A 24,134-nucleotide genomic window follows, 5' to 3' on the forward strand; every position below is an offset into this window, starting at 1 on the left:
TTAAGATTTTCTAACCCACAAATCCCTGTATGGCTATGCTGGCAAATGTAACAATTAAAATCTCCCAGCCAAAGAATACAAGCCCCTGCTGGGGTATCTACTTCTATCTCATTTACATGATATAAAATCTCATGAAGAGTGGAAGACAAATCTGCCTTTGAGGTGTTATTATAGAAATTAATCAGATTAATAGTTTCATTTCCTCCACTTTCTAGAGTTCGAGATTGAAAGTAAGTCGACCCCAAATTATAGTTTTAAATTTTTATATTTGCTGTGTTGGAAATGTAGGTACAGAGACCCCCTGAGTTTCTCCCCATCGCTGAAGGCTTAGCCGGGGTATGAAATGTTCGAAAGCCATTTGAATGTATGGGTTCCAACACCCAACACTCCTGCAAACATATGATGGAAGATTGATCCACCAGGGATAGAAAAGCTGGCTCCCTAGTTCTACTCACGAGTCCAGCTATATTCCAATTTAAAATACTAAGTGTGTCACCCATATATCTTTCACAGGGAATTATAGAACTCTCACCTAAGACGGGAGAGTTTAATTCCCCTGCAGTCGTTCTAAAAACCGCACTCGGATACGCTTGATCTAACATTGACTCTACAGTCCTCCCGGGCGTTCTGGAGGCCACTGGTGCTTCTGAGCTATTGAATTTTAACGTTAAATTGGAAAATAGCTATAAAAATATACAGTGCTAAAATATACGGGGCAAAGTCATAAGTTCAAGCCGACCGCAATGGAGCATGAGCCGGCTGTAGAGACCCAGTTAGGACCACTAAAGAAAGTATCTTAAATCCTGGTTGTGGAGCATTGCGTGGCTATGGGTAGAAAGAGCATCACGCAGCAGAGGCAATGAGTCGGTTTTGAAATGCGACAACCCTGCGGTGCAAGGTCATGATGCTTCAACATCGAGGATCCTGTCGAAGGGGATTGAGATGCGAAATCTAGTGTTGAGGCTGCGTGGTGAAGCAGAGATGATGCTTCGGTCCTGATGAGCATTGAAGCTGCGATGCAGAGTTGCTTCCGTCAATGAGGAATGCTAGGAGCTTGCGCTGAGGAAAGCGTTGTGCAGCAGCAGTTCGGAAGGCTATGTGTCGGTCCCAAGATGTGGGCGGCGGTGGCAATGCAAGTCTTTTGTGATGGGTCTGATCCACCCAGATGCTGCAATGCATCGGATCTGCTGGCGGATGCGCCGCTCATCCAAGGAGATGCATCAGTTCTGCTTGGAGTTGCGTCACTCAGCAGATTAGATGCGTCAGTTCCGCGGGCAAGCACCTTAGGCCCACTTCCAAGGGACCAGGAATGGGGTGGTACCAGGCTGCAGGGTAGCATCACAGATGGCAGAGTGCAGATGTTGGGGTTGGAAGCCTGTTATGTCCCTGAGGCTTAAGTTAAGAATCCAGACACTAAGACCTTGGAGTCACTCTGGGTTCTGGGGTCAAGTGATGCAGGTCCAGTCCTTCCCACCCAGACATGATGGCAGCAGGCAGAAGATCAACATAGCAAAGCAAGAGTACAACAGAGTGCAGTCCAGCAGAGTGGCACTCCTTCAGCAGCAAAGCAGTTCTTTCTGGCAGAGAATCCTCAGGTCCAGAAGTGTACCGAAGTGGTGGTGTAAGAGGTCCAGTCCTTATGCTGATGGGGACCTTTGAAGTGGGGGAGCTTCAAACACAGGCCTTTTAAGTGCACATCGGTACAGCCCTTCCTGACCTGACTCCAGACTCACTACAGGGGGTTATGTAGCCCTTTGTGTAGGGACAGGACACAGTCTATTCAGGTGTAAGTGTGTGCTCCAGCTCCTCCCTCCCATACTGCCAGGATGACCTGCCAAGTCACACCTAAGCTCCCTTTGTGTATGACTGTCTAGGGGGAAGACACTAAGCACAGCTGTCACCCACCTAAGGCATGTGATCAGAGACAGGCAGCAGGCACCAACTAGCTAAAGTAAGAAAATGCCAACTTTCCACAAGTGGCATTGCAATTTCAAATCCAACTTCACTATAAGTTTGTATTTTAAATTATGATTCCAGAGACACCAGCCTTGAAGGGCATAGCTCTTCCAAATTGGAAATTATGCTTTTAAAATGTAATAAGATAACCCCAATGTAATCGCATGGGAGAGATAGGCTTTGCAGTAATGAAAAACAAATTTGGACGTTTTTCACTACCAGGACATGTAGAAATTAAAAGTACATGTCCTGCCTTTTAAATACATTGCACCCGCCCTTTGGGTTGTTCAGAGTCTACCTTAGAGGCGACTTATAAGTATAAATAGGGAAGGTATGGACCTTGTAAAAGGTTTATTTTGCATGTTGAAATGGCAATGTAACCTGCACACACAGGCTCTGCAATGGCAGGACTGAGGCATGTTCAAAGGGCTACTTTAGTGGGTGGTAAAATCAGTACTGCAGACCCACTTGTAACATTTAATTTGCAGGCCCTGTGAACATGTTGCCATTTTACTAGAGACTGGTGCAGCACTGGGCTGCTGTTTACTTGACAGAGCACTAAAATCCAGAAGGCTGTTAAATAAACGGCAAGTATAAATTTATGCTAAATGAAGTAAAAGAAAAGAAACAAAGGTGCCCTGCAAACCTTCATTTTTAAAGATATCATGAAATAAACTCGTAAAAATGAGAACAAAGTGTTAAAACTTAGGCTGTAACGTCAACATTATCGGCGCCATCTTGCCCCCCTTTCGAGCCCATTCGTGCGCGTAAGCGGCAGCCATTTTGAGTACCATGGCCTCTCTGCCCCTCGCTGATAGCCAGCGCGTCTCTCTCTCTCCCTCCTAACCTCGCAAGCATCCCCCGCACGCTGACAACCCCCACTCTCGCATGCCTTGGGTCATAAAACCCCTCTTCAGTGCAGCTCTGCCTCGGAACCCCATCCTGTTCCCAGCGCGACACCTCCCTTCATGATCCCGGGTCCTTTGATAAAACCCCCTTTTCCTGTGTGCTCGTTTATCTTCCTCGTTCCCAGGCCGCCACCTGGCCCTGCGGATACTGTTTATTGCCCCCCCCTGTACAGTAGGAAGCTTCCCCCATCAAAGGACCCTCAAGTTGATCAAAGCCCCCACCCTATGAGATCCGATCAACCCCACACATTCCGTGAATCTGCGGAATATCCAGCTGCGCGATAATCATCACCTGTTGTGACCGGGGTGGGGACTCCAACTGTAAATGTGTGTGGGAATGGGCCTGAAGGGGGGATTCCGAGGATGTCTTTCCGTACATCAAAGTATTGTCAGAGGTGTGTTTCATACAATAAAGCAATAAACTCGTGTATAAGAGGCCAGGCCTCAGAGATGCGGTTAGAGCACCTCGAGAAGATACCCTGTTGTCTGATTTGATGTGTTCTGCTCCGTCGGAATAAAACTTCTGTTTCCTGCCTTCCAGTCTCCAGCGCCTGCCTCTTTGTTTGGTAATTTGAGTGGGTAAAGAGGCGGTTAACGCCGGGCAACTTAGAAAAAGGTCATCGGCCCTACCTTTTTCCACAATTGGCGTCCCAAACGTGCGGCCCATCAGCGACTCGTGGATCCAGTGGGAGAGGTCCTGACGACAGAGAGAACGACTGCAACGATCGGGAAGAGCTCCTGTCCGATAGACCCTCGTCTGACAGCCGATCATCCGAACTTCACTGGTTCTGAACAGACCTCTCTCGAGTGATCTACGGTCCTGACTGGGAACCATCAGGAGTGCCGCGAGGATCACGAAGAATAGAGGACGATCGGGCGCTGGATTCGGAAGACAAGAAACTGTCCATGCGGTCCGGGTAAGGTCGTGTAATCACGACGAATTACGAAATGATTGTTTGATTGTTTGGAAAATACTAGTATTACTCTTTTGTTGGTTTGTTTGGAGATTCACTGTCTGCAAACGGAGAAACAACAGGCTCTCTCTTTGCAAGCAGTGAAGGATAGGTAACGCAGACTTTTGTCCCCGTTGTAATCCGTCGTGCCTATCTTCCTCCCCCACTGATTGATTGTTTGGCCCGAACTGCTGTTCGTGGATTGTTCTCTGGAGATTCTCTGTCTGCAAACAGGGAAGAACAGGTTCTCTCTTTGCAGGTAGTGAAAGGGTAGGTAACGCAGACCTTTGTCCCCGTTGTAACCCGTCGTGCCTACTTATTCTCCCCATTGATTGTTTGATTGACCGAACATTGACTGTTCGATATTGGTTCTTTTTGAGGTATTCACCGCCTGCAAACAACGAGGAATAGAAATATTCTGTCTAAGTCTTTGCACGCAGTGATAAGATAGGTAGTGCAGACTTTTGTCCCCGTTGTAATCCGTCATGCCTGTCTTCTCCCCACTGATTGGTAGCCTGTTTAGCCCGGACCGCTTATTAGAGATGAACCATCCGGGTCCTCTGGAAGGCACCCCTAATAAGGACATGTTCATGAAGCATGGATTGATCGCTATAGCTTATAGCAAGCAGTGGCATAAATATACGAAAAAGGATCGAGAAAGTCAGTGGCCACTGATAGGATCCTTCGATGAGGATAAAATAAGCACGCTAGAAACAGCCCTTGGTAAACACAAGACAACGCCCACTATGCTTGATAGTCTTGGCATGTGGCGCAAAGAAACCGAACAACGTAAAAAGAGAACGGAGAGTAGGTTGGGAAAAGAGCTGCGAAAGGCAGCCCACCTAGCTGCTCAGAAACTAGAAGAAGAGATTAAGGAAAGAGAGGAAGCCAAACAGAAACTAGAGGTGGAAACATCAAGCCAGTGTCCGGTTAGAACGCCCTCTACGCTCTATCCTGATTTGCCCTTGAAACAGCGAGCCAACGATGATCTGTTGTTAGGTCCCTTCCCAACCCTTAGCACAGCACCCACCACCCCCAAGCACAGACGAGAGTAGTACCAGAGCTTCGGCCCCCGTGGCCTCTGTGCCGGCCGAACCCCTTGTATTAGGTACAGCACAAGCAACAGTGTTAAATGACCCAGAGACCCGGAAGACTGATTCTGCAAGAACGAACAGATTAAGCAAGGATGAGCGAGCAGGGATTGACAAGGTAGTGAGGACATTGGTAGAAAGAAAGGAAAGTGAAGAGCACGTCACGGACATGTTCAACACGTATACAGGGAGCCACAGACGACATTTTACCGTACGACTGTGTTACCACATCTTGAATGCGTACGAGGACCGATATCGAGAAAAAGGCCCCGAGAGCCTAACGACTCTGTACAGGAAGGTCTATATCGGGGATGAGTGTGAGTGTGATGTGACGGACCTCCTTACGCGTACGCTTGAGGTTTTCCGCCACCTCACTGAACAGGAATCGGAAGCTAAACCCCCGACACCTGTAGCAACCGAACCCCAAACTGAGCGAGCTAGCACCATGATGCCAATAAGAGAGGCTGCCCCCTACTGGGTTCCTCCACGAGGTCTAGGAACTCACGATGACGTCAACCACAAAGATACAAGAGGGAGGGTAGTGTACAACTGGGTCTACCAGCCATGGGATCGGCAGGATATTCTGACATTCCGGAAATCTCTGCCTGATTTACGTAAAAACCCCACTGCCTTCTATACTGAATTAGGTACAGCCCTAGGTTCAACGATTATGACTCTGGCTGACATCGATTTGTTTTTCGGATTATGTCTACCAGCTGATGTGTGGAAGCAAATCCGGAAAGTCGACCACCTTGAGCTGTTCGGACATACCTGGTCACAACTCGATGACATAGATAGGCAACGAGAACCTGGACAAAAACCTTTGAAATCCATTTTAGACCTCCCAGATAAAATCGTACAGAAATTGAAAACCCTGATTCCAGAAAAGAAAGTGGACTGGTCGATAGTAACGGCTTGTCGTCAGAAACCCCAGGAGGATGTATCGGAATACTTCTCCCGGTTTGAAACGGTGTTCTCCGATTACAGCGGCCAGGACATGACCACTGCAACCGGACACCATCTGTTTGTCCAAAATTATGTTAAAGGTTTGTCACCGGAGGTCTCCCAGAAACTGCAGGCCAGCGAGAGTAGTTGGGCAGCCTCCAAACCTGCGGCTATCCTTCAGATGGCCCAATATTACGAACACCAGAAAAACGAAAACGATAGAGCGACAGAGAAAAAGAAGAAAGACTTAAAAGAGAGGGTGATGATTGCGCAATTGCAAGGGGTGACTATAGGACGAGAGCAATGCAAAGGAAATTATCAGACGAATGTCCCTAAGAACGCACCTCCTAAAGACCGCACCTCGACACCCCACATTGGACGGACAGACATTAGAGAGGACCAGTGCGCCTTCTGTAAAGGATTCGGCCATTGGAAATCCCAGTGCCCGGTTCTTTCAGAGATGAACAGAAATAGGGACCCCAAGGACGTAGCGGGTGGACCAAGAAATAGAGGACAGCAACGGGGGCCCACAAATGACATGACTAACGATAGATCAAACAGACCGAATACATTTGACCGACCCAGGCAGAATCAGTACCAACAGTCTGACTGTGACGATGCCCATGACTTTGTATAGGACTGCCAAGGGCAAGGGAGGGATCCAGTCGAGCTCTATGTTGACCAGCAAGGTCCTTATGTCACTGCTAAGGTCCTGGGTACAAAGTCTCCATTTCTGGTAGACACTGGCGCAACACGTAGTGCGTTATCTAAACTACTGATTCCAAGGGCACCCTTGTCTGGCTCACTTGTGACATCGATAGGTTTCGATGGAACGCCCTCCACTAACCCTTTGTCCGCTCCGATCCCCTTCGACTTAGAAAACAATACCACTGACACGACGTTTTTACTTTCCTCCAATACTCCTGACGCCATTATGGGACTTGACTTACTGAAACACTTCCGAGCGACCATTAGATGTACCCAAGACGGAGTTCGAGTTTTCCTGTACGACAACCCCATTCTGCTTAGACATTGCCCTTCCCGACGCATGTTTTCTATCAATGACGCTGACACATCCCTGCTTGACACTCTGCCCCCGCATCTGTGGGCCAAGACGGATTCGGACGTAGGGCGCATGATGATTGACCCAGTGCACATTACTGTCCGACCAGACGCAATACTCCCAAAACTTCCACAATATCGGATATCGCCCGAGGGCGAGAAGGCATTGGTAAAGATTATTCAGTCACTGATAGACGCAGGAGTGGTAGAGGAAGTGGTTAGCAACGTTTGCAACAGTCCTATCTTGCCCATCATCAAGAAACAAGGAGAGGGGGATGAGAAAGCATACCGCTTCATCATCGACCTTCGAGAGATCAACAAAGTGGTTGTACCCCAGTACCCTGTGGTCTCAGACATCACCACTATCCTGACCTTGATTCCTTCTACTGCCACCACCTTCACTGTCATTGACCTCAAAAACGCATTTTTCTCTATCCCCATCCACCCAGACAGCCGATATCTCTTCGGCTTCACCCTAAAAGCCCGCTCATATAGGTTCTGCCGAGCACCTCAAGGCTACACTGAAAACCCCAGTATCTACAGTCAGGCCCTCAGGAGACAACTGGATCAGGTCCAGTTACCCGATGGAGTGGTGTTAGTACAATACGTCGATGACATCCTTTTGGCGGCCGACACCACTCCACTGGCAGTCACAGCCACCATTCAACTCCTGCACTTCCTCGCGGAAAATGGCCACAAGGTCTCCAAAAAGAAGTTGCAATTCTGCCAACCCCAGGTCGCTTACTTAGGCCACCTCCTGTCCAAAGATGGAAGGAAACTTACTCCCGACCGGATCCAAACCATTCTTGAAACCCCTGTCCCTAAGACTCAAAAACAGGTCCGCTCCCTACTAGGCCTCACCTCCTTCTGCCGACAGTGGTTACCAAACTTCAGCCTCATTGTGAAACCGCTGCTTTCTCTGCTAGCTAAAGATGTCCCCTTCCCACTCCCTTGGACCCCCGAGTGCCAAACCTCCTTCACGGAACTACGAGATGCCCTGTGTTCGGCCCCTGTCCTAGGTACCCCCGATTACACAAAGCCCTTCTCCCTCTACACTCACGAAAGGGAGGGGTGCGCTTTATCTGTCCTAACCCAGTCCATTGGCCCAAAGCAACGACCGTGCGCTTACTTCTCTGCCACTCTTGACCCTGTAGCCAGAGCCTTACCTGCCTGCCTTCGAGCTGTAGCTGCCGCTGCTATCTCTATCCGACAGAGTGAGGGGATCGTGCTCTCGAATTCCCTCACGGTACTAGTACCCCATGCAGTTGACACCCTCCTGAACCAAACCAAGACGCAACACCTGACGAGTGCACGGCTGACTGGATACTAGCTGACTTTGCTTGCACCCCACATCACCTTGAAAAGATGCACCACACTGAACCCGGCAACTTTGCTACCCCTACCAGAGAACGATCCCAATGTGCCCCCTGTACACGACTGTGTGACTCTCACGGACGAACAGACTAGAAGTAGGGTTGACCTCAGAGACACGGCTTTTCCTGACCCTGACGGAGAGCTGTGGGTGGACGGCTCTTGCATCAAACTCCCCGATGGCACCACTTCAGCTGCCTACGCAGTCACCACGGCTCGAACTGTAGTCGAGACGGCCCGCATCACACAACGATCTGCCCAGGCAGCGGAACTGATTGCCCTGACACGAGCATGCATCCTAGCAGCAGGAACCACAGCGAACATTTACACCGACAGCCAGTATGCCTTCGGGGTGGTTCACCATTTTGGGCTCCTTTGGAAGGAAAGGGGATTCTTGACCTCACACGGCACCCCTATCTTGCATGGAGATTTAGTCTCCGCCTTGATCGAAGCTGTCCTTCTCCCCAAAAGACTTGCGGTCATCAAATGCCAGGCACACAAGAAAGTGACAGACATTATTGGACAGGGAAATGCACTAGCGGACCTCACTGCTCGAACGACAGCTGAAAACAGGATGACAACACGCATGTACATGACCAGGTCACAAGCAGAAAAATGGACCGACGCTAGGGACACTGTTAGGGACATTCAAATGGCTAGCACACAACGCGAATTGACTGAATGGGCACGGGTGGGATTAAAGGACGATGAAGGCTGCTGGCGGACAAAAGACGCAAACAAATGGTTGTTACCTGACTCATACCTGATTCCCATACTGACTATGGCACACTCCCCTGCTCACATAGGATCAGCCCCCATGATTGAACTTGTCTCCAGAGTTTGGCACAACGATAAAATCACGGACTCCGCCAAACGTCTGGTCCAACAATGCCTAATATGCCTGCAACATAACCCTGGGAAAGGAACTGTGGTCCCCCGGGGAGGGTTTGGGGTTCCCAATCACCCATTCGAAGTCCTACAGATGGACTACATCCAACTAGACAGATGCCAAGGCCTGAAATATGTGCTTGTAGTGGTGTGTGCATTTAGCAAGTGGGTGGAGGCATACCCAACCCGTGATAACACTGCTATGGCCACTGCAAAAGTACTGCTAAAAGAATTCTTCCCTCGCTACGGCCTTTGTCGAATTTTATGGAGCGACAATGGCCCCCACTTCATAGCCGAAGTCATCCAGCTCATCTTAAAGGGGCTGGGTATCACACAAAAGTTCCACGCAGTCTTCCACCCCCAGTCTGCTGGACTAGTCGAGCGACACAATGCCACACTGAAGTTAAAATTAGCCAAGATAGTGGCTACCACAGGACTGAAATGGCCAGACGCTCTCCCGCTGGCATTGCTATCAATGCGTTCCACCCCCACCAAACACCACCTGACACCATACGAGGTCGTTTTCGGCCGGCCCATGAGCGTCTGGTCTGCACCAAAGCCAACCTCCATTCATGATGTCCCGGACGTCCTAATGTCTGATTATTTGTACAAGTTAACTGAAACTCTGTCTGTCATTCATCAGCAGGTGCAGCAGGCCATCCCCGATGCTTCCAGGGGTCCGGGCCATGACATCCAACCGGGGGACTATGTACTAGTCCGGAATTTTCAGCGGGCGAAGAGTTTGGAACCCCGGTGGACGGGCCCCTGGCAAGTACTGATCACCACCCGGACGGCGCTTCGAGTGGACGGGAAACGGCACTGGCTGCACGCACACAACTGCAAGAAGGTCTCCTCAACCCTGGCCACGACAGAAAACATCGACAACCAAGAAGAGCTCCTGAGCAAGGATCGACCATCACTGAACTGCTATCCTGACACCGAGGCACTTGAACTTGCCAAATGCTCTGATCCCACCGTGCCAACCAGAGAAGGGTATTTCCTGCGTCGAAAGGAGGGAGCTTCGGCTAAGCAGACCACGGACTGAGTTAAATCTCAGAACGGTGACCTAAACACTACCAAGGGTTGCCCGGAGAGAAGCTAAACAAAGTCTGTGGTTCTGCCCGCTACCGAGCACCTTGAAGATGATGGAAGCGCCAGATAAGAAGATGATGGAAGCGCCAGATAAGAAGATGATGGAAGCAACAGGAAATACCCACTACAGGAACCCAAAGACTGACAATATGCACAAATCAAAGACAATCGCCTTCTTCATTGTCTTCCTCTTTTGCCTCCTCCTCATGACTTCCTTCTGGATCCTGGAGGAAAGCACACCTGCTCATCAGATACTGCTAACCACCGCACAGCCTACCACCATGAAAGAACATTATTTGATCTCACTCTCTCCTCAACTCAGAGAAAGGCGAAAGGAGTTCTGGAACAACTCTTTTGTGCAGCTACTCCACCAGCACAATCTCGCCACCAATGCCACCAACTGCTGGATCTGTGGGTTGCTACCCCACGCCACTGGACATTCAATACCTTTCATCCCTTCACCCTTCTCAATTCACGGCTCCTGCCTTGCTTGGCTGATCCTCCTGCAAGAAAGCTATAAGGACAATGCCACCTCCAGCAAAACCATGACGCACTTCTTTCATGAGGTCTGGCGAAACAAAACAAAGACACATTTCTGCCCGCAGACCTCCAACGACTCTATCCACATGGACATCCCTGCTAAAGAACGAATTGAAATGCAGGTGTTCAACAACCCAACCAGACCCACCTTCTCCTACTTGCGGAAACGAACGGCTGCCACTCTGACTGTTGCCCTGTCTGTCATCAACGTCACAGGCCACATGTGCATAGAAGGGCTTGGGACACAGCTGGTAGGCCGCAGTGCTTGCCGTTTCACCAGAACTTTGGACTCTACCGATCCACCTTCCTTTGTATCCTCTCCAAATATGTACTTCGTTTGTGGCCAAAGGCTTACACCTGGCTCCCCAAAGGCTGGGGGGGAACTTGTTTCATCTCCTTCATCCTTCCTCCGACCTATGTGGCCCCAGCAAATCACCATAGACAAAAGCGAGCCAAGGACATTGAACAAACCGACTCAACAGGAGCACAGTTCCTCGATGCTATGAAGGGACTTGTTCCACTCTGGGGCCCGATGGCAAACAGCCGTGCCATCCGACATCTGACTCAGGCAGTCGAGACAACAATGAACATCACAGCTGGTATCCTTGCTAACAACACAGCCGAACTTCGAGCGGTCCGCCTGGTGGCTCTCCAGAACCGCCTGGTTCTAGATGTGGTTCTTGCGGACCGTGGTGGAGCATGCCGCATTATTGGGTCCAGCTGTTGTACATATATACCGGACAATTCACCCTCAGTATACAAGGCCATCGAACACCTCCACAGACTCTCTTCAGAAGTCCACCAGGAACAGGAAGAATGGTCGCTTGGTGGTTGATTCTGGAACACCGTTAAGAACTGGGGCTGGAGACTGTTTACCATTATCCTGATTCCTGTAGTTGTTATATGTGGGTTGTGCTTAGGAATTCAATGCCTGCCGCCTTTGTGTTCCTTATGTATGAATTGTATTTGCCCTAAGACTGTGGACTTTGGAAATGAACGCATGGGAGCATTATATGATGCCGAGGTTAGGAATTTGATGAAGATCGACATCGAGTAGGCAAGCTGGCTAGATATGTTGAAAAGGGAGGACTGTTAAAACTTAGGCTGTAACGTCAACATTATCGGCGCCATCTTGCCCCCCTTTCGAGCCCATTCGTGCGCGTAAGCGGCAGCCATTTTGAGTACCATGGCCTCTCTGCCCCTCGCTGATAGCCAGCGCGTCTCTCTCTCTCCCTCCTAACCTCGCAAGCATCCCCCGCACACTGGCAACCCCCACTCTCGCATGCCTTGGGTCATAAAACCCCTTTTCAGTGCAGCTCTGCCTCGGAACCCCATCCTGTTCCCAGCGCGACACCTCCCTTCATGATCCCGGGTCCTTTGATAAAACTCCCTTTTCCTGTGTGCTCGTTTGTCTTCCTCGTTCCCAGGCCGCCACCTGGCCCTGCGGATACTGTTTATTGCCCCCCCCTGTACAGTAGGAAGCTTCCCCCATCAAAGGACCCTCGAGTTGATCAAAGCCCCCACCCTATGAGATCCGATCAACCCCACACATTCCGTGAATCGGCGGAATATCCAGCTGCGCGATAATCATCACCTGTTGTGACCGGGGTGGGGACTCCAACTGTAAATGTGTGTGGGAACGGGCCTGAAGGGGGGATTCCGAGGATGTCTTTCCGTACATCAAAGTATTGACAGAGGTGTGTTTCATACAATAAAGCAATAAACTCGTGTATAAGAGGCCAGGCCTCAGAGATGCGGTTAGAGCACCTCGAGAAGATACCCTGTTGTCTGATTTGATGTGTTCTGCTCCGTCGGAATAAAACTTCTGTTTCCTGCCTTCCAGTCTCCAGCGCCTGCCTCTTTGTTTGGTAATTTGAGTGGGTAAAGAGGCGGTTAACGCCGGGCAACTTAGAAAAAGGTCATCGGCCCTACCTTTTTCCACAAAAGTCTCTTCAAAATTAAATTTGTTTTATTTCATTGGCATGCAGAAGCATTTCTCCTAGGTATATCTGATTATATCTGTGCATTGAGTACTAGAACTTAGTTTAATAAACAAAGCAAGACCAAAACGACAAAAATTCAATTAATAGGTCTTGAGCTATTGAATTTTAACGTTAAATTGGAAAATAGTGATAAAAATATACAGTGCTGTTGGAGATATCTGGTCGTGCCGGACCGGGACAAAGTCATAAGTTCAAGCCGACAGCAATGGAGCATGAGCCGGCTGTAGAGACCCAGTTAGGACCACTAAAGAAAGTATCTTAAATCCTGGTTGTGGAGCATTGCATGGCTATGTGTAGAAAAAGCATCACGCAGCAGAGGCAATGAGTTGGTTTTGAGATGCGACGACGCTGCGGTGCAAGGTCGTGATGCGTCAACATCGAGGATCCTGTCGAAGGGGATTGAGATGCGAAATCTAGTGTTCAGGGTGCGTGGTGAAGCAGAGATGATGCTTCAGTTCCGATGAGCGTTGAAGCTGCGATGTTGAGTTTCTGTGGGGTAGTCGAGGCTGCCGTCAAAGATGAATGCTAGGAGCTTTCGCTGAGGAAAGCGTTGTGCAGCAGCAGTTCGGAAGGCTAGGTCTCGGTCCCAAGATGTGGGCGGCAGTGGCAATGCAAGTCTTTTGTAATGGGTCTGATCCACCCAGTTGCTGCAATGCGTCGGATCTGCTGGGGGAGGCGCTGCTCAGCGGAGGAGACGCATCAGTTCTGCTCGGAGTTGCGTCACTCAGCAGAGTAGATGCGTTAGTTCCGCGGACAAGTACCTTAGGCCCACTTCCAAGGGACCAGGACTGGGGTGGCACCATGCTGCAGGGTAGAATCACAGATGGCAGAGTGCAGATGCTGGGGATGGATGCCTGTTATGTCCCTGAGGCTTAAGTTCAGAATCCAGCCACCAAGCCCTTGAAGTCACTCTGGGTCTGGGGTCAAGTGATGCAGGTCCAGTCCTTCCCACCCAGACAGGATGGCAGGAGGCAGCAGATCAACACAGCAAAGCAAGAGTCCAACAGAGTGAAGTCCAGCAGAGTGGCACTCCTTCAGCAGCAAAGCAGTTCTTTGTGGCAGAGAATCCTCAGGTCCAGAAGTGTACCGAAGGGGTGGTGTAAGAAGTCCAATCCTTATGCTGATATGGGCCTTTGAAGTGGGGAGATTCAAAGACAGGCCTTTTAAGTGCACAGAAGTACAGCCCTTCCTGCCCTGACTCCAGACTCACTGCAGGAGGTTATGTAGCCCTTTGTGTTGGGACAGGACACAGTCTATTCAGGCGTAAGTGAGTGGGTCCAGCTCCTACCAAGTCACACCTAAGCTCCCATTGTGTGTGACTATCTAGGAGGAATACACTAAGCCCAGCTGTCACCCACCTAAGGCATGTGATCAGAGACAGGCAGCAGGCACCAAATAGCTAAAGTAGGAAAATGCCAACTTACCACAAGTGGCATTGCAATTTCAAATCCAACTTCACTATAAGTTTGTGTTTTAAATTGTGATTCCAGAGACACCAGCCTTGAAGGGCCTAGTTCTTCCTAATTGGAAATTACACTTATAAAATGTAATAAGATAACCCCAATGTAATCGCATGGGAGAGACAGGCTTTGCAGTAATGAAAAACAAATTTGAACGTTTTTCACTACGAGGACATGTAGAAAATAAAACTACATGTCCTGCCTTTTTAATACATTGCACCCCCCCTTTGGGTTGTTCAAAGTTGTTGCCCTTGAGCCCACTTGCGTGCGCACGGTCGATGCAAAACCGTGATAAATCTGGCACTTGGGACATAACTTAGAGGGCAGTATGGAATGAAACCCTAAGAATAACACAACCACTTATTGTCCACACCATGTACATGCATCGCTTCCTCTATGCCCCCACGCCTACTACACAAAGCCCAACTGCCACCCTGCTGGCATCAGTATAGCCCGTTGTCACACCACATACATATGTTGTGGCCCCTGGGAAAATATTTGCAAGTATTCATGTTCTAAATAGTGGCATGGTGTAAGGTTTGTGTTTGTTACAACTCAGCATAATTAATTTAATATACTATTGGGCATTGAAATCAAGCAATAAATATTTTTATATCAATAAAATGCACCTATTGAACAGTTATTTTTAGTTTAGCATGGCTCTCTTGTGAAGTTATATATCCGGCTAATTAAGGAAAAATAATATTTAATAATATTTCTGACATTCACCACCCCACTGTATTCCTGCCCAGGAAGACAGCATGCTAACTTCTCAAACTTCTGATCCTTTTCAAACTGTTGGAAATCTCATACTCCGAAAGACGATGACGTGTGAAGACCAGTTCTCCGCCTCTGATGCCTCAGCAGCATTCATTGTAGGCCAATGTTTGACCACATTACTATTATTAACACCCTGAAGATGTGTGAACTCTTCAATCTTATCCTGGTCCTACCAACAGAAACTGATTTAGGTTCTGAAGGCGTGTCTGGAAGGATATCCAGTGTGTATGGCACTCCTTCTGCACAACACAAACAGGGGCGAAGCTTCCACTGGTGCAGCCCACGCCATGGCACCAGAACCCTGAGAATTGCAAAAACCACAGTTGATGGACAGAATCTAGAACAATGTCTTACATTCACCCCAGTACATAGATCTGGGCGTAAATCCATCGTTTTTTTGCACTCCACACCACCCTAGGTCAGACAATGGCTATATGCAAATCAGCCTTGACCCTGTGCCTCATGGGAACCCTGAGGCCTGAGGTGGGAATTGAACCCAGAATATTTCTGTATTTTACAATTCAAACAGCCACTGAGGGCTTTCTTGCAGTAGGGCCCATGGCACAGTGGCTCCACCACTGAACACAACATAACCTAAGATGTATTAACACAGACAACGGTTGTGTCTTTCAGCTGGGCACATAAGTAGTGGAGAAAGTTATTCTATAAACATCAAATAACTACCCGTTGGAGTGATTTACAGCAAAGAAAGAATGCCTCACAGTCGGGGGTAGGCCACAGCGAACAGGACCCTCCAGGGCTGGCCTGGCCATTGTAGCATTACCAGACCAGGAGCCGGCTTTCAGAGCAGGATGGCAATCCATGACCCAACCATGTCCAGTGGCACTATTTTAGTCTCCTGAATTCTGGGGCTGGTTTGAACATTTTTGCCAGATATGGTTTTGGTGAGAACTAATTTGTGGGAGCATCGACCACCGAAATGGACTTGAAGCAACCTAGGGCCAGATGTAGGTAAATGGCATTTACCGATTTGTAAATACCGAATTTTACCGATTCGGTATTTACAAATCGGTAAATGCCATGTAGGTAAATATTCGGTAACAATTACCGAATCGTTAAGATTCGGTAATTACCGAATCGGTATTTACCGATTCGGTAATTGCCATTGATTCCTATGGGCCCATAGGAATCAATGGCAATTACCGAATCGGTAAATACTGATTCAGTAAAATTACTAAATAGTCAAGGGTGGCAGGGTGTCACTTTGACACCCTGTTGCACCCCTGATTCAGGCTTGTGCGCCAAGTGACACACATACATGCCCTTAGGGCATGTATGTGTGCCACATGGCACAGGTGTACATGCACAGATTTGCATATACACAGGTATTCGTTATCTACCACCAACTAGTAGTTGGTGGTAAATAACGAATCCTTAAGGCCCTGTGGCACTGTTTTCAGTGCCACCTACATCTCAAATTTACAGATTTGGTAAATTTACCGAATCGGTAATTTTTAAGGCCCCCTACATCTGAAACTCCAAATACTGGTCGGTAACGGCAGAAATCGGCCATTACCGACCGGTATTTGGCCACCTACATCTGGCCCTCAGTCTCTTTGTTCCCTTGTTTCTCTGCTCCAGAGATCCTATTATCCTCTAGGGGATTGTCTTACCATACACCCTCTATTTTAGGTTGTCTTTAGACTTGTATAACCTTTCTGTCTGGCACTAATTAATTACATCAAAGTTTTATCTTATTCAGCAGCCGTTTTGGTAGGTTTGATTAATTTTATTATTGTCTGTCTGTTATCACTGCAATTCATTATAATGACAATATTTCTTTGCAGTTTTCCCTAGGTGCGGGCTAAGAAGTCAGTGCAACATTAGCAAAGGAAGGAGTCCACAGTGCATGAGCCAATCTTGCCATGTGTTGTAGGAAGGGTCTTCTTTTAATCACGATTAGCATAAAACGGAGTTTAGAATTAGATCAAAGTGTCCTCACCAAAAGGGTGGGCCTCTATCATCCTCCTTTGTGAGCTACAGGCCTCCCATCAACAGCGGCAAGTTAACATTCCCAGACCAGAGTCTTAGGATCTGATCAGGAGGAGAGAAGGCACTCAGCGAGACAGAATACCAGATATGACAAGTTATCACAGGGAGCCTGAGACGGTCCTGGCTTATTGACACTGACTCCCCGGCTCTGACTCCCTGGCACTGATCTTTTTTTTGTAAACAAATCACAATAAGACAGAGAAAACAGCCCGCTGGGCGTTGTGGAAAGACATGATGTCCATCTCAAAATTCAACACATTTGAACACAATAAGTGCAAAATAATCCTTTAGTATCTATTGTCAGTCCACCTGATGGGGAAGTAAGGGAATGCACATCCGAGCCCAGTGCCCACCCTCATCTCTGTATGCTGCAGGGTGTGCCAGTGCACTCTATCAGCCCTAAATCCCACCTGGTGTCCCTATGCAATTACCACCCAACAAATCCTCTACCGCCCTCCCAACCCCCTCCAAACCCCTCTCCCTCCCCACCCCCCAGGCATGTCGCTGATTCATCAAAGCATCTGTATATAGGCATTGGTTGGTCCAACAATGTATCGTGGGTGCTATGCCCCTGATCTCCGGTTAGTGGTGCAATTGGACGGAATGTTTTTACCGTGGTGGCCTTTCCCAGTAAGTGGACTCCCACAGGGCAACATGGTTACCCCAGGATCATTCTCCTGCTAGGGGGTCCACCCCCTCAGGGTCATCAGCAGCGTCGTCAGTTGGGTGTTTCAGCAGGTCCACCAATGCCACCCATGCCCTTGCCGTCTCCAGCGTATTTTCGTTCCCAGTGCGGTGGGCCATCTGCAGTCGGAAGGCCCCTTCGGAATCTGCCCACTTCACAATTGCCCTTGTCCATCGTGTCACACTTGGGACGTTTTTCGCTTTCCAATGACTAGTGAGTTAACTTTTAGCCAACACCATCCCAGATATATGAACTTACTACTGACTTTATTCCTGGCATTATCGGGAAACCAGTGCAGCAAACAACAACCCGGTGTCAATGCTATCTCTCTCTCCGTCGTGGCCACCAACTCAGTTGTCACCCCTCTCCAGAACTCTCCCAGAACATGTGGAGAAACCCCGCACCCTCTAAATTACATCTCAGGCGCACAGTCCTGGCTCCGAAGTATTCATTAATCTTGCCCGGGGTAAGGTACGCCCTGTGCAAAGGATAGAAGTGAATCAACTGGATGCACATATACCTAGAGCTCATCCAGGTCCTTTCCTCCAGTTTCTCCAAGGTTTCTCATCAATGACCTCACCCAGGTCCTCCTCCTCCCATTTGAGACGTAGTGTTGTTAGGGGTTGACGCATTCCCTGTGTGATACGCCTGTAGAGGCCAATGCTTTCGGATAGCTGCCCTCAGAGCGACATGTAGAAGGAAATCACCTCTTGGGAGGTCATGGCGCTCCAGAAGATCATTGAGAGGGAGCAAGGTATTGTCTTCAAATATATCCCCTTTCGTGGAGATCCCAGCCTCACTCCATAATCACAACCTGCTCCAATCCCCTCCATGGGGTAGTGCCTCACAAACAACCAACGGGATCTCAGGCGCATATGGGGTCCATTCCTGCGCTCACCTAGCTAATCGGTTCCAACACTGGTGCACCATTTGTAGGTCCGGGGGTATCACTCCCTCCCTCCTAAGCAGACGCAGTATTTTTGAGCCGTCTTGCCATCCATTTCGTGTACCACTGTAGCTCTGCTGCAAGCTAATAGGACTCAGAATGCGGCACTGTGAAACCCCCTCCCCCTGAGTCTCATCATAGTGGTGAGAGCCACTCTCCGCCTCCCGGTACCCCACAAGAACCCTGTGAGCTTCCCGAAGAAATAGAGAAGCCTGGGCAACGTAATCGTTTTCACCAATGCCACCCTTCCCACCACAGATAATGGAAGGGTCCCTCTGAACTCAAAGTTGCTTTTGGTACTGCACACAATGCATCCTATGTTACCCTGTAGAAGGGTCATGATATATCCGAGTGCCCAGATAGGGCAAGCATCTGGTTCCCTAAGGCACACCCTCTGCTTCCGTTGATCTGTCGCTGCCCGAGCATGCAGGAAAAAGACACGATTTGGCCCAGTTCACTCTGAGCCCTGCAATCCTCCCCAGGACTCTCAGCAGTTCCTTGGCTTCCCATAGGGCCCCCTCTGAGTTGGCCAGGAACAGTAGGAGGTCATCCGCACATAACACTATGTGCTGTAGCTGTCCCTCCACCACCATCCCCTGATAATAGCGGCCCGACCGGGCGTGCACAGCCATGGGTTCCATCGCCAGCGCAAACAATAAGGGTGACAGCGGACAACCGTGTCTCGTACCCCTGCCCACCATGCAGGCTTCCAAAATCAACCCCCCCCCCGTCCAAACTCTGGCAGTGGAATTTTTATACAGTATCGCTGTCCATTCCACAAAGTGTTCCCCCAGGCCAAATGCTCTCAGTACCCTAAATAGATACGGCCATTCTAGGCTGTCAAAAGCCTTCTCGATGTTGACCGTAATGCATGCTTCCTCCTTGCAGTAAGTGTCCTCCCCCAGTATGTGCAGGAGCCTACGTACATTCATCGCTGTGTTCCTAGCAGGGATAAATCCTGCTTGATCCACGTGGGTAAGCATCGACATGTGGGCTAACAGCCGTCTGCCCAATATACGATTTATTATTTTATAGTCTAAGTTAAGCATGGCGAGGGGCCGATACGCAGTCCAGTCCCCAGCTGGTTTACCAGGTTTTAAGAGTGGGGCGATTACCACTTCCCTCATTGAAGCAGGAAGACAGCCCTCTTGCTTCGCCCTGTTATACATTGTCACTAGCCGTGGGGCCAATACATCTATGTACGTGGAGTAAAACTCCACCGGGAGCCCATCCGTCCCCGGGGTCTTTTTCCGAGCCATATGCTGGATGGCGCTACATACTTCCCCAACCTCAACTTCTCTGCCTAGATCCTCCGCTGCCTCAGCATCAACCGTGGGAAGCTCCACATCTGCCAAGAAACCCACCTCTTCTTTAGCCCCAGGGTCAAGTCTGCTCTGGTAGAGGGAAGCGTAGTACTCCAAAAACTGAGCATTGAAGTCTTGTTGACCATAGAATATCTCATTCCCCTGCCCCCTCAGCTCCAGGATCATCCATCCTCTATGTGCTGGGTTGGCCAGCCATGCCAACAGCGCCCCAGATTTATCCTGTTCCGCATGGGCCCTGGGTAATGTATGCCTTTTAATAGAAACAGCGCAGCTTTTCTACATGCGTCGCAAGGACATATGGAGCTGCGAGAAGATCATCCTGCTTATCTATTCACTCCGGCCTCTCTTTCGCCAATTCCCGGAGCCTGCGCTCCACAGTTTGCACGTCCCACAGCAGCACCCTCCGCACTTCGACCATTTCTCCAATGCAGCTTCCCCTAACAACAGTTTTAAAGGCGTCCCATTCAGTAAGTGGACTCATCGCTGTTCCAGCATTATCTAAAAAATAATCATCAATAACGGAACCTATTGTGGCCCGAAACACCAGATCTTCCAATGCCTCCGGTCGCAGGCGCCAACTAGGTATGGCAGGTCTAATCCGTAAAAATAACAGTTGATGGACAGAATGCAGAGCAATGTCATACATTCACCCCAGTACAGAGATCTGGGCCTAAATCCATTGTTTCATTGCACTCCACACCACCCCAGGTCTAATCCGTAGCCAACCTAAGGACAACAGCAGTAGATTATGATCAGAGATAGTTCTAGCAAAATATTCGCTGAGTGTGACCCCACCATGCACGTCTGGGGAACATAGAATCGAGTCCAACCTAACATGCAGTTCGTGTAACGCAGAATAATAGGAATAGTCTCTTTCTTTCGGGTGGTGGGCCCTCCAAGTATCCGTCAACCCCCAGTGTTGTTGCCAGTCATGTCTGATCGCTGCAAGTCTATGTATGGGAGCATGCGGGAGTGGTGGGTGATAGCAGTCCAGGCCAATGTCGGTAATACAGTTAAAGTCACCCCCCAGGCAGCACCAAGCCTGTTAACATGGTTGCCAGCGTCCTCAAGAGGTGTGCGAAGAATGCAGGCTGACATACGTTGGGGGCATAAAGGCTCCCTATCACTATGTCCCTGCCGTCTAACCACCCTGAGACCACCACATACATGCCAACTGAGTCTATCAGTTGTCTGGTACTCTGAAAAGAAGCTACCGCTCACACCCAGATCAATGTACCTCTGGCATAGGCCGAATGCGTAGTGCAAAACATCTGCCCCTCCATCTTTTCTGCAATGCGACCCCTTCCTTCTGCGTAAAATGAGTTTCCGGTAACAGGGCGATCTGTACCCCTCTCCTCACTAGATACATGTGTATTTTATGATGATGCATCATAGTATGCATATCCCTAACATTCCAGGAGATGAATTTGATTCCTTTAGGGGGTCCCATTGCACGAACCATGTCAGTCGCCCTTCCAGTCTGCCCACAACGACATGCCTGGTAACAAACAAAGACCCCTCAACAACTAAGCCCCCCCAACTCCCCCTCCCCCGGACAGGTACAAACCAACAAGTCCCCATCCACACTAGCATTGTCCTCATGCATCTTGGCGTGCGATCTTCAGACTATGCCATCTGCTGTTTGGAGTGTGACATCTGGCAGTTCAATCTCAGAGTCTTCGTACGTGCTACTGGGACGTGAGCTTTCAGATCTGTCCATGCCATGATCGCTGTTAGTCGAGTTTGGACTAGCCTCTCCTTGGCGAATCTCCGTAACGGCCTGCATGGCCCTGTGTCTCTCCAATTGGTGCCCCGTCAGAGTAGGAGCCCTCGGAGACCGCGGGGGAGTGACTGATGTCTGCCGTGTGCTGCTCGCTGGCGAAGTACCTGATACATGTGTCTGCTGTGTCTCCAGCCAGGGCCAAGCTTCCTGCAGAGCAGTAAAGAAGTGAGTTTCGGTGTTATCGATCACCCGGAGGCGTGCCGGGAACAACATGGCATAGGGAATTTGCAACTGGTGCAGCTTCCGCTTGAGAGTCTGGAAGGAAGCGCGTTGTCTTTGTGCCTCCCTGGTGAAATCCGGAAAGATCATCCCCTGGCATTCCCAATCTGCAAATTCTGTTTCTCTCGAGCTTGTTGCAAGAGGTGATCTCTGTCCTGGTAGTGAAGCAGGCGCACCACCATCGGCCGAGGAGGAGCCCCAGGTTTAAGCGGTCTAGTCGGGACCCTATGGGCTTGCTCGAGTGCATAGAAGGAGGAGAGCCCTTCTGGGGCCATTTCCGTTTTAAGCCAGTTACCCATAAAGTGCACTGCATCGTCCCCTTCCTCTCGTTCCGGGCCCCCCATAATACGCTGATTGTTCCAGCAGGATCTCCCTTCGCTGTCTTCGCCTCTCATTTCTAGCACCATGACCTTGGCTTCCACTATTTTCAGAGAACGCTGTAGTGTGGTAACTGCCTCCGAGACCTCCTCCTAGGCCTTCTCGTTAAGCTTCACTCGTTCCTTGATGGTCGTCCTTCAACAGGTTGAGATCTGCCCCAATGGAATCCATCTTTCTCTCCAGAGCTTCTCTCAAAGAAGTGATGGCCTGCATGATATCCACCAAAGTGGGGCCCTCCGGGGCGCCATCCTTCTGCCGTGCCCCCACCTCATCTTCATCATCCGAGTGCGGCCCGTTTCCTCCACGTGCAATACAGCGAACCCTTTCTTTTTGGACACCCTCCCCATTGTTAGTGGCTGCGTAGGCTCGCAGGGGTCTCCGGTGCGGCGACAGTAAGGAACTCCAATTGTCAACGTTGAGCTCGGCAGCAGGGCAGGCCCCCCAGACCACAGGACCTAATTTTGGAGCCCTCTTACGTGCACACAGGGCATCGGCATTAAACACCAGTGTGGGAAAATACCTCCTCACAGTTACCACCACCCACACAGGGCAGCCTCAAATGAACTTCCAAGTGTAGCAGCGCCTTCCCGCTGTGTTGATGCCCTCCTCGCACCACTTAATCAGCTCTCAAGCGGACCCAGTGAGCGCTCACCCTCTCGTTGTCAGCCGCTATCCGTCCCACAGTGCTCTTGGTCAGGGTCCCTCACGGAATAGACCCAGCACAGTGCCCCCATCACCCCTCCAGCACCACAGCACAGTACTCGGGGTGGTCACCCCAGCTCTCTTCAGATCGCAATTGAAAGCGGGTCGATCTACAGCTGCCACCCCTGCTCCGTACACTCGCAAGGTGCCTCTCACTGCCACAGCCGTCAGGGCCCGGCATTGCTGTCCCCTGCCACCATTTTGCAGAGGTAAAGAGTCTCCAAGTTCAGCGGAGCGCGCTCTGTTCTCTGCATATACCGGGGCTCTGCTTTCCCCAAAGCTTGCCGCCAGCTAGTAGCTGTCACAACTGCTGAGTGGTACTCACATTAAGCCTTAATTCGCCTCGGCAGTGCACAGCGAAGGCTGCCTCGTCAGTGCCCAGCCGCCATCTTGACCTCTCCGCACCCAGAGCCTTCAAGAATATGATCAGCGTTTTCGCCATTGCCAAGGCATCGCCGCTCCTCTGGAGCCGCTCAACGCCGGCACCAGTGTTTCCGCCACTAGTTTCGCAGTAAGGGACCCCTAAAGGACGAATGTCTGACATAATATCGACAGACAGAATATCGAAATACAAAAATATCGGCACAAAAATATCGACATCAAAAATATCGGAGTCATATCTTCATAAAGGTAAGTACAAAAATATCGAAAAAATAGTATCGTAGTACAAAAATATCGAAATTAAAAATATCGTTTTTTTAAATGTATTAATAATAATGTAAAAATAATTTTAAAATACAAATAATTTTACAAATATTAAATAAAAATATTAAAACAAAATTAAAACTAATACATATACATTTAAAATAAATAAAACACTTAATAATTTAATGTAATTTTCTTTTTTTAAATTTCATTTAAGTGATTTAATGTAAAAAAATGTATTTTTACCCTGTACGCCTGTACCCCAAAAACCCAAAACTGACCCTGAACCCTAAAAATATCCCTGTACCCCAAAATCCCAAAACTGACCCTGAACCCTAAAAATATCCCTGTACCCCAAAAACCCAAAACTGACCCTGAACCCTAAAAAT

Source organism: Lissotriton vulgaris, chromosome 5 (genome assembly GCF_964263255.1).
Source record: "Lissotriton vulgaris chromosome 5, aLisVul1.2, whole genome shotgun sequence".
Lineage (NCBI taxonomy): Eukaryota > Metazoa > Chordata > Amphibia > Caudata > Salamandridae > Lissotriton > Lissotriton vulgaris.